The following is a 15161-nucleotide window of genomic DNA, read 5'->3' as shown; positions in this document are numbered from 1 at the left end:
TAACTGTAACCTTTCTCTTCTGTTTTGGCTTGTGGCTGTAACATTAAAGAACTGAACTGGCTAGAAGTACTGGGCACGTGTGCGCCCTTCACATGCGCATGTGTGCATGGCAGATAGGCATGCACGCATGCAGCGGGCACATGTGCTCCTGGTACTTCCGCCCACTTCTGGCCGAGGATGACAATGGGGCGGCAGGGAGGAACGCTGCCACCCCAAGGGGCTTTGATACAATGGAGCACCGGTGGGGGAAATGTGGCGGGTGGGGAACATGTGGAGGGAGTGGTAAGTGCTCCCTCCCACGTCCTTAAAGGAGCACCCCTGCCGCCTCTGGAATGATTCCAGGCACATCCCTAGAAACTGAGATCAAAAGAAGAGGATGCTTTTTGTACCACCACAGCTAACCAAATTTCTGTATTCTTAGAGAAATAAAGAAGTTACTTTTACTTTAGTGAAATATCTGACATTCATTGAACAATTGCCTTCTGGAAGGTTGAACAAGCAAATGAGAAGATTGAAGACTGAATGATTTGAAAGGGGCTCAGAAGATAAGGAAGTTCTTAGATCAGCATAGCAGCCTGCCTGGATGTTTACATCTGTCCCAAAAGCCCTGCTCTGGGTCCCTCTCCCATTGAGTTGTGGCAGGTGAGGAGATGTGAGAAGTGGTGGTGGTGTCTTGTGGGTGGAATACCCTTTGATGGAAGTAAGCCTAGTGCCAAGTCTTTTCAAAAAAATTCTTTGCCAGATGAAGATATTTTTATTTGCTCAGGATTTTTAATAGGTTTGATTGTATTGGCTTATTGTATTTGTAAGCTGCTGCTGACTGTTTTAATACATAATAATTACTGTATTTTTTTTTGTGTAGGCTCTATTGCTATGCACATGTATTTGTATGTCTGATGGGTGAGATAGGAATTTGTGATCTCACTGCATGCAACCTATATGTCCTATGAAATTTGTTCAAACTAGCCACAATTCTTACAGCCATTGGGGACAAGGAAAAAGGGAAAGAAAAAGAAAAAACTCAGGAAGATAGAGACCCATTTAAAAATGTTCTTCTGAAATTATCATTAGAGAGCTATTGTGACAGTATGTTTCTCATTCTTTTATTTTCAGGTGTACAAGAGGAATAATATTGTCACAGTAAGTCTCCAATCCCAGAATTATTTATGATGCAACAAATGTTTACGTGCTGTTTCCAAACTGAAATATGCCTTAGCCAACTCATAAAACATGTTTTTAAATGCTATGTTCTCTTTGATGGCTCTGTAATAAAGTAGAAAATGTACTCATTGGCAGTGTTATTGTATATAGTCAAAAGTGTAACTGTCTGAGTAATCACAATTGCTTTTTTAAAATCAATCCCCAAGACTTTTGAATCACTTAAAGTTGAATCCTGCATAATTTGGTTTTTCTGTGAATTTTTTACTGCGATTACAGTACCATTCCTGAATACAGGAAATCAGTGACTCAGCAAAGTACACATTTTTTTATCTTACTTTCCATAAGCAGTAGCGGCCAATGTGGGCGCCACCAGGCAGGTGGGCAGTGGTGAGAGGCACCTGTAAGCATCAATTAGAAGGTGCTTATGTCAGCTCCAGCTGCACCTGCAAGCTGCTCCAAGCAGCAGCGCACCACATAGCACTCCCTGCAGCAGGGTTCAGCTCTGTCCCTCACCTGGCCACCAGCAGGGGATTGGCTCCACAGAAGCCAGGTGAGTGGTGGAGCCGATCCCCCTGTGCAGGGAGTGCTGGGAGGCACACTGCTTCTTGGAGCTGCTTGCAGCTGCAGCTAGAACTGGGGTAAGCACCTTTTAATTGATGCTTGAAGGTCCTCTCGTTGCTGACCCCACCTGGCGGACACCCACACTGGCCACTACTGTCCTTAAGCAAAGTATGTTTATGAGATCATGCAGCATGGTGTGTGTCCGTGCCCCACTCCCATCGACTTTGCAATGCCTGGACCAATATGAATCAAATTTTGTACAGTTGTAGAGACACACAGGGACCCCTCAACAGCATAGTTTGTGATGATGTTATCCACCCTGATTCAAGATGGTGGATGTGTAAATGTTTGAATCACAAGTGGGCTAATTTGTGAACCGCCTAACCAATTTGAACCAAATTTGCTACAGTTGTAGGGAGACATAGGAATGGCTCAGTGGTGTAGTTTGTTATGATGTCATCCACCCTGATTCAAGGTGGAAGATGTGTGAACATTTGAGGTGCAAGTGGACTAACTTGTGCACTGTCTAACCAATATGAACCATATTTGGTACAGTTGTAGTGAGAAACACAAAGGGACAGTTTGACAGTGTCATTTGTGATGATGTCATCCACCCCAGTTGAAGATGAGGGACATATTATCATTTGAGGCACAAGGGGGCTAACTTGTGAACCACCTAACCGATTTGAACAAAATTCAAATTACTGCTGTGGGGACACATAGGGATTGCTCAAAGGCATAGTTTGTGATGATGTCATCCACTCCAATTCAAGATTGAGGACATGTTAATGTTTGAGGCACGTGGGAAGCAATTTGGACCAAATTTGGTACAATTGTAGGGGCACCTCAAAGGCATCGTTTGTGAGATGTTATCCACCGCAATTCAAGATGGTGGACCTATGAATGTCTGAGATGCAAGTAGGCTAATTTGTGAACTGCTTAACTGATTTGGACCAAATTTAGTCCAGATGTAGGGATAGTGAATGGAAAGTAGGTAGATGCATTCTTAACAGAACTACTTGTTTCAGATCCTAATATTGAAAGAGAAAGATATCTCACTGAAGACAGCTTGATTTTCATTTCAGTGTCAGGGAAGGCATGGTGCCGTGCAAAGGTAGGTAACCAAGTGTATAATGAATTTACCTGTAAGTAAAAGTTAGTAAGTCTGTAAGTAAGTCTGCTTCAAAAAGGGAATCAAACCATTACAAAATTGGGTTCAGTTCTGGTTCAAGTTCTTCAGTGTTATTTTTTTTTAACACTAATAAACTTTGAAAAGTGGTTTAGACACTTTGAATTGATTTAGGTACATTTTGTGCAGAACAATATCACACTTTTCAACTTTTAGTAATGGTTGAATATTTTAAATTGTTGTTTTAATAGATGTTTTGTTTTTATTGTATTTATTTGTGTGAACTGTCTAGAGCCTTTAGAGTCAGGCAGTATATAAATTAAATAATAAATAAATACATAAATACATAAATTAGATAAACTCTCTTGCTTACTATGTAATTTTATACAATCAGTACAACAATTATAATTATTTAACTTGAGAGGAAGGATTATTTTTAAACATTGACCCAGGCCTCTCAGAGGCCAATTGTGCTGATGCCGCGGCCTCCAAAATGGCTGCCACGCTGAGGGGGAAGGCCCAAACGGGCCGAAGAGCCGGATGAACAGACTGGTTCGGGCTGCATTGAAGCCAGCAGGGGGAGGGGGAACCTCCGCAAACCCCCCGCTGTCTCCAATAACTCCCCCAGAGGGGGTAAGTCCCTTTAAAAATTGTTTTTTCAGTTAAAAAAAAATTGTTCGTGAACCCGCCCGGACAGAACCGAACAGTGTGTGTGTGTGTGGGGGGCATTTCGAGGGGGTGCCAGACTGAACTGGCCTGGTCAGGTTTGAGTCTGGTCTGGACTCGAATCGAACTGGGCCAGCTGGTTCTGTGCATATCCCTAGACAGAACATGGTGAAACAGACTGGTTCCAAATCGGCAAAGGACTAAGACAAGCCTGTATAATTTCTACTTATTTATTCAATTTATATACTGAATATGTCAATGTATATATACTGAGAGAAGCTGGATTGGAAGAAGATGAGCGTGGTTTTAAAGTTGGAGACAGAAACATCAATAACCTGTGCTACTCTGATGACACCACTCTGATAGCTGAGAATGCGGATGATCTGTAAGCTCTAGTAATGAAAGCCAAGGAGCACAGTGAAAAAATGGTACTATGACTAAATGTAAAGAAGACTAAACTAATGACAAGAGGTACAGCAACCAGCCTCAGAACTGATAATGAAGACATTGAAGTGGTGGATAGCTTCTGCCTTTTAGGATAGACTATCAACAGTAAAGGATCCAGCAGTCATGAAATATGCCACAGACTATCACTTGTTAGGGTTGCAATGAAGGCCAAATACCAACTGGGAGACTGCAGATTGTCTGGCACCCATAATATTTCCAACACATCTCCCACCTTTCCAATTCCCAGAATATTTTTGCAACTGCTTTTAAAATACATACGCGTTTAAGACTGATAAGGTGAAGAATTAACAAACACAATTACACTTGAAAATTTATCTTAAAATAAGTTAAAAAGTCACTTTAGAGGGGGAAAATGTAATTATGTTAGGATTGTTTGTTTACAATAATGAACAACAAAGAATGCTTTCCACTGAAAAGTAAGATAATTTTCCCAATAGTTATATTCCAGCATCAAATAGGGGGATGGACTTGATAGCCTACAAATCCCTCTTAAACTCTGTGTTGCTGTATCTTTGTTTAATAGTCCAATTTCAAACTGGCTTTTGGGCAGGCTATGGGATGGAGATGGTCAGACTGATGGATGATCTCCAGTCAGGAATCAACAGAGGGAGTGTGACTCTGTTAGTCCTTTTGGATCTCTTGGCAGCTTCCAATACTATTGAGCATAGTATCCTTCTGGAGTGTTTGACAGGTTTGAGGGTGGGAGGCGTTGCTCTGCAGTGGTTCCACTCCTACTTCTTGGGCAGATTCCAGATGGTGACCCTTGGAGACTGTTGCTCTTCAAAATCTGAACTTTTGTATGGTGTTCCTGGGCTCCATATTGTCTTCAATGCTGTTTAACATCTACATGAAACCGCTGGGAAAGATCATCAGGAGATTTGGTGCAGGGTGTTATCAGTATGACACCCAAATCTATTTCTCCATGACAACATCATTGTGAGAAAGCATAACTTCCCTAAATGCCTGCCTGGTGATGGGCTAGATGCTGCCTGGTGATGGGCTGCCTGGTGATGGGTTGGATGAGGGATAACAAACTGAGACTGAATCCAGATAAGATGGAGGTAATTATTGTGCAGGGTTGGGACTTGGGAGATGGTTTTGATCTGCCGGTTCTGGATGAGGTCACAGTTCCCCAGCAGGAACAGGTACACAGTCTTGGGGTGCTTCTGGATCCTAACCCCTCCATGGTGTTCCAGGTTGAGGCAGTGGGCAGAGGTGCTTTTTATCAGCTTTGGCTGATATCCCAGCTGCATCCTTTTCTCAATATAAGCAACCTCAGAACAGTAGTACATATGTTGGTAACCTCTAGGCTGGATTACTGCAATGTGCTCTATGTGGGGCTGCCTTTGTACGTAGTCTGGAAACTGAAGTTGGTACAGAATACAGCAGACAAGTTGGTCTCTGGGTCATCTTGGAGAAACCATATTACTCCTTTGTTGAAAGAACTACACTGGCTGCCAATAGGTTTCCTGGTAAAATGCAAGGTGCTGGTTAAAACCTATAAAGCCCTAAATGGTTTAGGCCCTGGATATTTAAGAGAATGTCTTCTGCACCATGACCCCCACCGCCCTTTGAGATCATCTGGAGAAGTTCATCTCCAATTGTCACTGGCTTGTCTTGTGGCTACTCAGGTAGCCTTCTACCTGGTGGCCTTCTTTGTTTCTGCCCTGAGGCTTTGGAATACACTTCCTATTGAAATAAGAGTCTCCCCATCTCTGACAACTTTTTAAAAGGCTTTTGTTCACCCAGGCTTTTAATTAAATATATTGTTTTAAAATAGTTTTAGCATTCTGTTAAATTTTAAATTGTTGTAATGTTTTAGCTCTGTTTAATTTGTACTTTTTTTATTGTAAACCACCCAGAGACATAAGTTTGGAGCAATATATGAATTTGTTAAGTAAATTAAAAATATATATCATGAGGGTCTCTTATATGTTTAATATATTTGTTTAATATTACTATTAATATTTAATTTAATATTAAAATTTTATGCTGGTCAAAGACCGAAGTAAAGATTATGCTATGCTATTAAAATTTAATATTACTGTACACTGCCTAGAGACTGTACACTGACTAGAGATTTCTATAATAGTGGGTATAGAAATTCAATAAATAAATAAATAAATATTTTGAGGGTTTTATAAGGCTGAATCCCTGTTTTATAATTAGGGATATCTCTCTTCTGGATACTGTTTCTTTGTAAATGTTGATAGTGCAGCCTCATTCAAAGAGGGTTTGGCCCAGAGACCATTAAGGAGAACCATATAATCCTATTTATAATGAGAAATTGTGAAGGAGTAGTGGATGGGTCAGTTGAGGTTAAGTTTGATGAGAAAATAGCTATTGAATTCTTGGGAGATTCAATTCTCTCTTGGCTACTAGGGAGAGAGGTTTCACCCCATTGATGGAATATCCTCCCCAGTGACGTTCGCCTGGCTTCATCACTTTGTTCTTTTAGATGCCAGGTAAAGACCTTTTTGTTCACTCAGGCCTTTTAAATTTTGATCTGATGTAACTGATTATTATTTTTTTTAAAAAAATGCCTTAAAATATTTCTTTGTCATGTATTTTCTATTTTCTCTCCATCCCCACTCCGGTCTGTTATGATTTAATGGGGCGAGTCACACAATAGTCCTGGGAGGACCCTGCGGTGGGGGTGAGACTGCATTTAACCAACCTTCCTCCCAGATGACTGAACTTTCCTTCATCAGGGCACCTCCTGCGTGTCCACATGGACAGCCCTGCTCCTTGCAGCTCTGTGAATCACGGAGCAGGGCAGAGGGATCCGGGGCCAGAACTTGTTGTTCCAGCATCCCTCAATGCAATGCGCAGCTCATGCATTGCATTGGGGATTCCATCATCAGATGGGCGTGCCCATCTCTGTGACTCCTCGCATGATATGCGGTAGCCAGGGTAAGGGTGCGAGAGCACCCTTAACCTCAGCTAAAAGCTGGCTTTGTTAAGGGGTTAGGTGGGTGGGGAGCAGAGGGATCCACAAGGACCAGCCTAACCCTGCTTGGGGCAGCCCAGTCTGGGTTAGGCTGGTCATGAGGACAGTCTTAATGTGTTGTGTGTTTTTATCTCATGTTTAATTTGTTATAGGGCAGCTAACAAAGTTGTTTTTATTAATATTTATTTACACAGTCAGACAGTTGTTACTGACTGGTTTGTTTTATCCAGACATTGAGTCCTTCCCAAGGACATGGGATGGCTGAGTTTTATTGTCAATGTTGTTGCTGTTATAGATATTGTCGCAGAATATAGGCTGTTCCCAGTAAAGTTGCTTTTTGTAATTGGCTGGTGGTGATTTCTGTGGCCCCTATGGTGTTGAGGTGCTCCTCAAGGTCTTTTGGAACTACACCCAGGGCGCCAATTACCACTAGGATTATTTTGGTCTTTTTCTGCCACAGCCTTTCAATTTCAATTTGTAGATCTTTGTATTTTGTGATTTTTTCTATTTCTTTTTCTTCTATTCTGCTATCCCCCGGTATTGCTATGTTGATTATTTTAACTTGTTTTTCTTTCTTCTCGACTACAGTGATATCTGGTGTATTGTGTGGCAGATGTTTGTCTGTTTGTAGTCGGAAGTCCCATAATACTTTTACATCTTCATTTTCTTCAACTTTTTCAATTTTATGGTCCCACCAATTCTTGGCTACAGGTAGCTTGTATTTTTTGCAGATGTTCCAGTGTATCATCTCTGCTACCTTGTCATGCCTTTCTTTGTCGTCAGTCTGTGCGATCTTTTTACAACAGCTGATTAGGTGGTCCACAGTTTCACCTGCTTCTTTACAAAGGCGGCACTTGCTGTTTGTTGTTGACTTTTTGACTTTTGCTCTTATTGCATTCATTCTTAGTGCCTGTTCTTGTGCAGCCAGTATTAAACCCTCTGTTTCTTTCTTCAGGTTGCCATTCTTAAGCCATTGCCAGGTCTTGGTGATGTCTGATTTTCCACTTATATTGTGCAAATATTGACGATGCAGTGGCTTATTTCTCCATTTTTCTGCTCGGTTCTTGACTTGTTCTTTCTTGTAGGCCTGCTTTGTTTCATTGGTGTTGAATAGTTTTGCATTATTGACCATTTGAAGTGCATCTTCTTCACTGTCCTTGATATATTCTTCAAGGCCTCTTTTCTCCTCCTCTGCTGTTTGATAGACTTGCAGCATTCCTCTTCCACCTGAGCTGTGAGGGAGGTAGAGCCTATCTACATCATCATCATCATCACCATCATTATTATTTATTAAGGAAGTGTGGAGCTGGTCATTTTTCTACGATATAGTGGATAAATATTAAAGCAATGATGGTTGTGGCTATCATTGGGACCTTCCACACAGAGGTGCTATATCATGAAGTAATGTGAAGCAGACACTTAGGGCAGCGATTCCATTGCAGGTGCCATTCTACTGCATCCAGTTTCCATCTGTGTACATGAATATCATTTTAAAAGTTTAGCTCCAGTATAGAGCTAGGGAGGCTTTATTTGGGACATTGCACCAGGTGCAAAAATATGTAAGGGTAGCATGACTTCCACCATGATCTTCCAAGGGCCCAGATTCTGCCAAAGTAATAAGCACTTGAAACTTGAGAGGCCTCATGTAAGACCGCACCCATGTATGTGAATCTTCCAAACTTAAGGAAGACCAGTTTTCTAATATCAAGCATCACATGAGTAATCCATTCTCTTCTGCTCAGAAAACATGAGACACAACAGCAAAGGCTACATATAACTTCAATCACAAGGAGCACAATAGCTTAAGCAGAAATTATGCTAATTTCTTTAACAGAAGACTTAACTTCCTCAGCTTGTATTTCCAATATTATTTATCAACATTTGGAATCTCATTCTGTCCAATCAGATTCTACTAGCTCAGTCTCATTTCCCTCCCCCAGTTAAAATGATGAGCCTCTAACACAGTTGTCAATCAATAGCCCATTAATTTAGCTCCAATCTGCTAAACTACATTTCATTTAATTGGCATTTCATTTATTGGGCTGGGCAATGTTATGCAAGGTCAAGCCTTAGATTAAGGGCAAGAAGTAGTGAATACAGACGGGGACAGAGAGGGAGTGTGTGTGAAATGGTGCCAGGCTATTATTGTCTTTTGTAATAAGAACCATAGAGATAATTACACCTATATTATTGAATTATAAAAGCTGGACTTGCTGGAACTGAGTCACATCTTGCATTGGTTACAGATGTTCAGAGCACCAAATGAGAAAGCTACAGGCAGATTTCCTAAAGGCAAATATATCTGACTCGAATGACCTTTGCATGTCTTGAATATTTGGAAAGTTAATGCTCAAGAATTCAATAATGGACTTAAGAGAATATAACATAGGATACTACACTCATTGCAAGTACTAGAGAGCAGCAGTTTTGATGGCACAGTGGCTGCAGCTTCAGATGTCTATGGTTCAAGGACTGGGAATGGGCCCTGTATTAATTGTGCTAGCAACTCTGAAGGAAAAGTTATATGAAAATATTTGCAACCGTGGATACTCTCCTCCCAGTTACTATGGACTGAATGGAGTAGACTGGGAATTTCAGAAGGAAAGGTGGTAGTATTTGTTTTTTTTCAGAAATCCAGGATATATAATTTTTTGTTGTTTTGTCATCCTAGCTGTTGCATGGCAGTTGGATCACTTTCATGTCGTCTAGCAGTTGACATCAAAAATGGCATTGAATTAAAAGGGAAAAAAATTAATGTCTTTTGAGCTCATGCTTTGCTTTGGAGATGAGAGGGAGATGTAGCTGTCCTTGATCTTTTCTTAGCTGCTTATTCTTTAAGAATGTCGCCTCAATGTGTGGCAGCTGTAAAAAAAAGAAAAAGAAAAAAGGGCCAATTCCATGCTTGGAATCATTAGGAAGGAGAATGAAAAATAAAAATGCTAATATTATAATGCTCTTATACAAAACTATAGTGTGGTCACAATGGCAGTACTGTGTACAGTTCTGGTCATCATACCTCAGAAAGGACATTATAGAACTGGAGAAGGTGCAGAAGAGGTCAACCAAGATGATCAGAGGCCTAGAGCAGCTTCCTTATGAGGCAAGGCTACAACACTTGGGGCTTTTTTGTTTAGAAAAAAGACGACTGAGGGGAGACATGATAGAAAGAGGTCTATACCAGCGATTGTCAACGTTGGGTCCCCAGATGGTACTGGACTTCAGTTCCCATAATCCCCAGCAGCCTTTGGTTGGGGATTATGGGAGTTGAAGTCCCAAAACATCTGGGGACCCAACATTGAGAATCCCTGGTCTATTCAATCATGCATGGTGTGGAGAAAGTTGATGGAGAGAAATTTTTCTCCCTCTTGCATAACACTAGAACCAGTGGTCATCCCATGAAATTGATTGTCAAGAAATTTAGGAACAACAAAAGGAAAGACTGTTTCACACAATGTATAATTAACCTATGGAATTCTCTGCCACAAGATGTGGTGACAGTCAACAGCCTGGTTGGCTTTAAGAAGGGTTTAGATAAATTTATGGAGGAGAGGTCTATCAATGGCTACTAGTCTGAGGGCTATAGGCCACCTCCAGCCTCAGAGGCATGATGCCTCTCAATACCAGTTGCAGGGAAGCAACAGTAGGAGAAAGGGCATGCCCTCAGCTCTTGCCTGTGGTCTTCCCAGAGGCATCTGGTGGGCCACTATGTGAAACAGGATGGGCCTTGGGCCTGATCCTGCCTGCAGGGCTGTTCTTAAGTTCTTATGGTGCATTTGGGAAGCAACACATTATTTAATTATCCCACTAGATTTGGTAACCATGGTGATGGACACTTCTTTTCCTAACAGCATTTAACTTGTAAGATTCAAGTTTCAGGCAGGGAGTCAACACCAAATCCAAACAACCCTTTTCCAAAGTAGTGAATATGCACCCCCCGACCCCTCTCTCTCTCGTCTCTGTTGACCCTGAACCGAAACAGAAAATAAAGTTTTCTAGCTGCTGTTCTGGAACAAGAATTTGTCTTACACAAACCAAGAACAAATCTGATTGCCTAGTAGACTCAAGGTGAGGTCACCCATGGACATTTTTAGCTTAGGGCCCCTGTGGCTTATGCCCCAAATGTTTTTCTGGGTCCCTCAGATCTCTGGTGCCCCCCTACCACCTGATTTTGTTATGCATATGGGGGAGGTGGTGTCTGGGGGTCTGTGCTGGCCTGGAATTTCTCAATATATCATATGTCCTATCTCCCTCTTTCCCAGTCTGTGTGTGCTGCAATGGAAAGTAAGATGGATGGATGGAATGTCTTCTGCCCCCCAGATGTGGAAGAGGAAATGGGGAGAAGACACTCCATTTGTGTCTCCCTCTTTCCATTCTAACATGTGCAGTCTTGGAAAGAGGTGGTGGAGTTGCTGGGGCAGTGGGCTCTCTTGGAACAGGGGCCCTGTGGGGGATCTCTCTCTAGGCAGCAGTTCTGGCCCTAGCAACCTACAGATTCTCATGGCCTGGGAGAAGGCTGAGTTGCTGGTGCTTGGTCTTGCTTTGTCATCCTGGCTCCCCTGGCTTCTGCAATTTGTGAGAAGCAGCTGTACCTGCTGCTAGGCTATATGATGCGGCTGGAGGAGGGAAATAAAAGACAAACAAAGAAACAAAACCATGCAGTTGCAGAGACAACACAAAAGAAAATAAACCTGAGTAGGGGGGGCTATGGAGGAGATGTAAGAAATAACCTCTCCCCAAAAAGTGGTTACTTGACTATCACAAAATAGATGCTAATTGATACCTGAGGGACTGCCTGCTCCCAAGGGTTGCTGCCTGCTTGACAAGGTCATCTGGCGGGGCTCTGCTCTGGGTGCCAACAATGACGGAGTCTCGGTTGTCATGCATGCATGACAGGGCCTTCTCTGTTGTTGGCCCCAGACTCTGGTATGTTCTCCAGATGGCCATCTGCTCCTCAGTTTCCATCACAGTTTTTAGAAAGAGTGTAAAATCTTGGTTTTTTTTACCCAGGCTTTTATATGATTGTCTCTACTGCTGCTGCTTTGTATTTTTTATGGTTCTATTATGCTTTTTTAATTATTATCTTTTAAATCAGATCTGTATTTTTTATATTCTAGGTTAATGTTTTAATTGTGTAATTTTTATAGTCTTGTTTTAACTTTTGTGTGAACTGCCTTGAGATTGTTTTAATGAAAGGCAGTATAAAAATTTAACAATAAAATGAAATAAAATAAAATAAAATAAAATAAAGAATGGTGAAGGAGAGGATAGAAGTTGTTGCCTGAGCCAGGACCTGTAGGTTCCAGATCTTTTCAGTACCTAGTGATGCTCCTTAGGTATCTAGATGCATAGGAGGGCAGGGCAGGATGACCCGTGTATGTAAAGTAAAGGATGAATGTAGTTTAGCATATTAGGAAGTAACTTGCCTTAGGAGCAAGAGGTTGCTGGTTCAAATCCCCACTGGTATGTTTCCCATATTGTATTCCCATATTGTGGGAAACACCTATATCGGGCACTAGCGATATAGGAAGATGCTGAAAGGCATCATCTCATACTTTGAGGGAGATGGCAATGGTAAATCCCTCCTGGATTCTACCAAAGAAAACCACATGGCTCTGTGGTTGCCAGGAGTTGACACTGACTCAACAGCACAACTTTACTTTATAACGGTATAGCATAATGACAAAGAGACTGAGCTACACGTCAGAAAGTCCCTGGCTTGAACTGGTCCTCTAATATGAACTCATTAGTAGGGGTGTGCACGGAACCGGCTGGCCCGGTTTGGTTCGGGTGTGAACTGCTCCTGAACCTGACCGGGCCTGTTCGGTCCAGCACACCTGAATCCCCCCTGTCCAGTCGGGGGGGGGGGGGTTCGCTATTTCTCCCCCTTACCTGTGGCCCTTTTGGGGGGCTTCCTAAAGGCTGAGAGGGAGTCTGCAAAGGTTCCCCCTCCCCCTGCCGGACTCCTATCTCACCCCCGCAACCCGTCCCAGGCTGATTTTCAGCCCGTTTGGGCCTGTAAAGATTGGTGTGGTGGCCATTTTGGAGGCTGCCGCGCATGCTCAAATGGCCTCTGTGAGGCCTGGCAAGACCTAGGGCCTTGCAGGGACCATTTGAGCATGCACGGTGGCCATTTTGTTTTCGGCAGCCATTTAAAAATTTTTTTAAATTAAGGAGCCATTTTATTTATCTATTGATATCTATGTAAACTGCTTTGGGATTTTTTTTGTTGAAAAGCAGTATATAAATATTCATCGTATTCATATTTGTCATATTCTATCATTGCAGCAAGGAGATCGGTCAAGACTTTTGAATGTTAAAGACTTCTTTTAAGGTGCTTTTCTTCATGCCCTGCCTTCAGGGCTTAAACAGATGGCAACCACAGCAAGGATTTTCTCAGTTGTGGGGTTCCGTCCACAGAAGATTGTCTCTTGGCAGGCAAACCTGGCAACATATTTCATACCCTTCTGTAGTTGGAGGACTTTTTATTTGTCCAGGCCTTCGAAAATATATTTTAAAGCTGTGAGTTGCTGATATGCTTTTGTTGTTATGCTGTTTAAAATTACAATCTATAATGTTTTAATTTTGTTTATTGTTCTAAAATTTCATATGCAAGCTGCTCTGGGAGTTATGAAACTGAAGGGCAGGGTATTCAACATTTTGAAATGAATGAATGAATATGGTGGATTTCTTTATGCATTCTGTGCTCCCAACCTCAGCGGATTCAGCTTTTGTTAAAAGAGACTGAATGAGTTAAAATAAGGCCCTTTTGACTGACTGTGTGTGTGTTTCTGTTCTCATAATTACTCCCCAAATGAGCACAAACCTACAGTTTAATAAAGCATCTTTTGATTAAAATTTTCCAGCATTTGTCTGTTGTAAGGCAAGACGGTATTGAGCAGAAAGTACACCTGATAATCGCTTCTCATGTTTGAAATGATTTAAATTAGTCTGAGTTTGGGCAGTCTGGAAGGCAGAAGCTGCCAATGTAAATGTATTTCTAATTACACGCTTTCGAATCTATAGCAGAAGTTTCTGACCTCCTTGTCAGAGCTTTTCACCATGGATGCCAGTCAGAAACACCCGTGACTCAGGAAGCTATGCTGAAAGATCTTGGCTCTGTATGTAGTTGCTGTTTGTGGTATTATTCATGGTCCCTTAGTACACAGACTCTCTCTAACTCAAGTTGTGCAGATTATTAATAATAATCTCTGTTGCATGCAGCACATTAACTCAGACAGTTCACCTTGTATCACTTGTATCACACAGCAGAAACTGCAGACACACACACACACACACACACACACACACACACACACACACACTTACTTCACATCACCTGGTCCTGCACATGCCTTATTCTGGTGCCCGGCTAGCCAGCATTCCCTGATAGCTGCTCCACCCCCCTGGCTCAGATGGCCACGGCGCATGTGTGGAGTCTGCACATGTGCCGAGGCCATCTGAGTCCTGGGGATGTGGCAGCCAGCAGGGAACACCCAGGGGCTGGAGTGAGGCATGCGCCAGACCAGGGTAAGTGCTCCATGATGCTCCGTGCAGGAGTGGTGGCAGTTGGCAGCAGATGGTGTGAAAGCCACCACTGTCTGCACATGCACGGATGCCATGTGAGTCCTGGGGGTGGGCCAGCCGGCAGGGAATGGGCCAGGGTTAGGCAGGCACTGGACTGTGTGAAGGGCATGCACCAGACTAGGAGAGACACTACACACTGCAGTGAGCAGGAGCAGTGGCAGAAAGGCGTGGGAAAGCCGGCTGCTGTCCAAATATGTGCCGATGCCATGTGAGTCCTGGGGGCGGGGCAGCCGGCAGAGAACGCCAGCTGCTGGGTGAGGTGCATGTTGGACTGGGTGAAGTGTGCATGCTGGATCAGGGGTGGAGTTCCATGCCAGGCAGGAGCAGTGGGGGCGGGCAGCGGCTGGTGGGAAAACTGGCTGAATCCTTGACAACATTGCCCACTGCAAGACCGCCATACTGGTTGTGGACAATGTTATGGGCACCGCAGCTTCAAAAGTCCCGTGGACCTGACTCTTTCAGCAGGGAAGATATATTTTTCTGCCTCTTAAAATGCAACTTTGAGGATCAATTGTGAAATAACTATTGATTGGGTCCCAGGATATACAAAAAGCACTTTTCTGGCATGCAGTCTAAAGGCTGAAACTATGCAAATAGACCACAAAATGACTTAAATACCACTTACTCAGTCCAAAAAAAGTA

At 42.6% G+C, this 15161-nt stretch overlaps 1 long non-coding RNA gene across 1 annotated transcript; it reads left to right on the top strand.

Annotated features, from left to right (window-relative positions):
• Positions 1-516: 516 nt before the first annotated feature.
• On the top strand, positions 517-13348 carry LOC128321927 (uncharacterized). Its single transcript, XR_008305425.1, has 4 exons — positions 517-642; positions 1114-1140; positions 2751-2836; positions 13221-13348. It is a non-coding gene; the product is annotated as an uncharacterized LOC128321927 (long non-coding RNA).
• Positions 13349-15161: the final 1813 nt, after the last annotated feature.

The sequence above is a fragment of the Hemicordylus capensis genome, chromosome 4, assembly GCF_027244095.1.
Source record: "Hemicordylus capensis ecotype Gifberg chromosome 4, rHemCap1.1.pri, whole genome shotgun sequence".
NCBI classification, from domain to species: Eukaryota; Metazoa; Chordata; class Lepidosauria; order Squamata; family Cordylidae; genus Hemicordylus; species Hemicordylus capensis.
The sequence above is the reverse complement of the archived record's forward strand: the minus strand, read 5'-3'. Positions and strand labels throughout refer to the sequence as shown.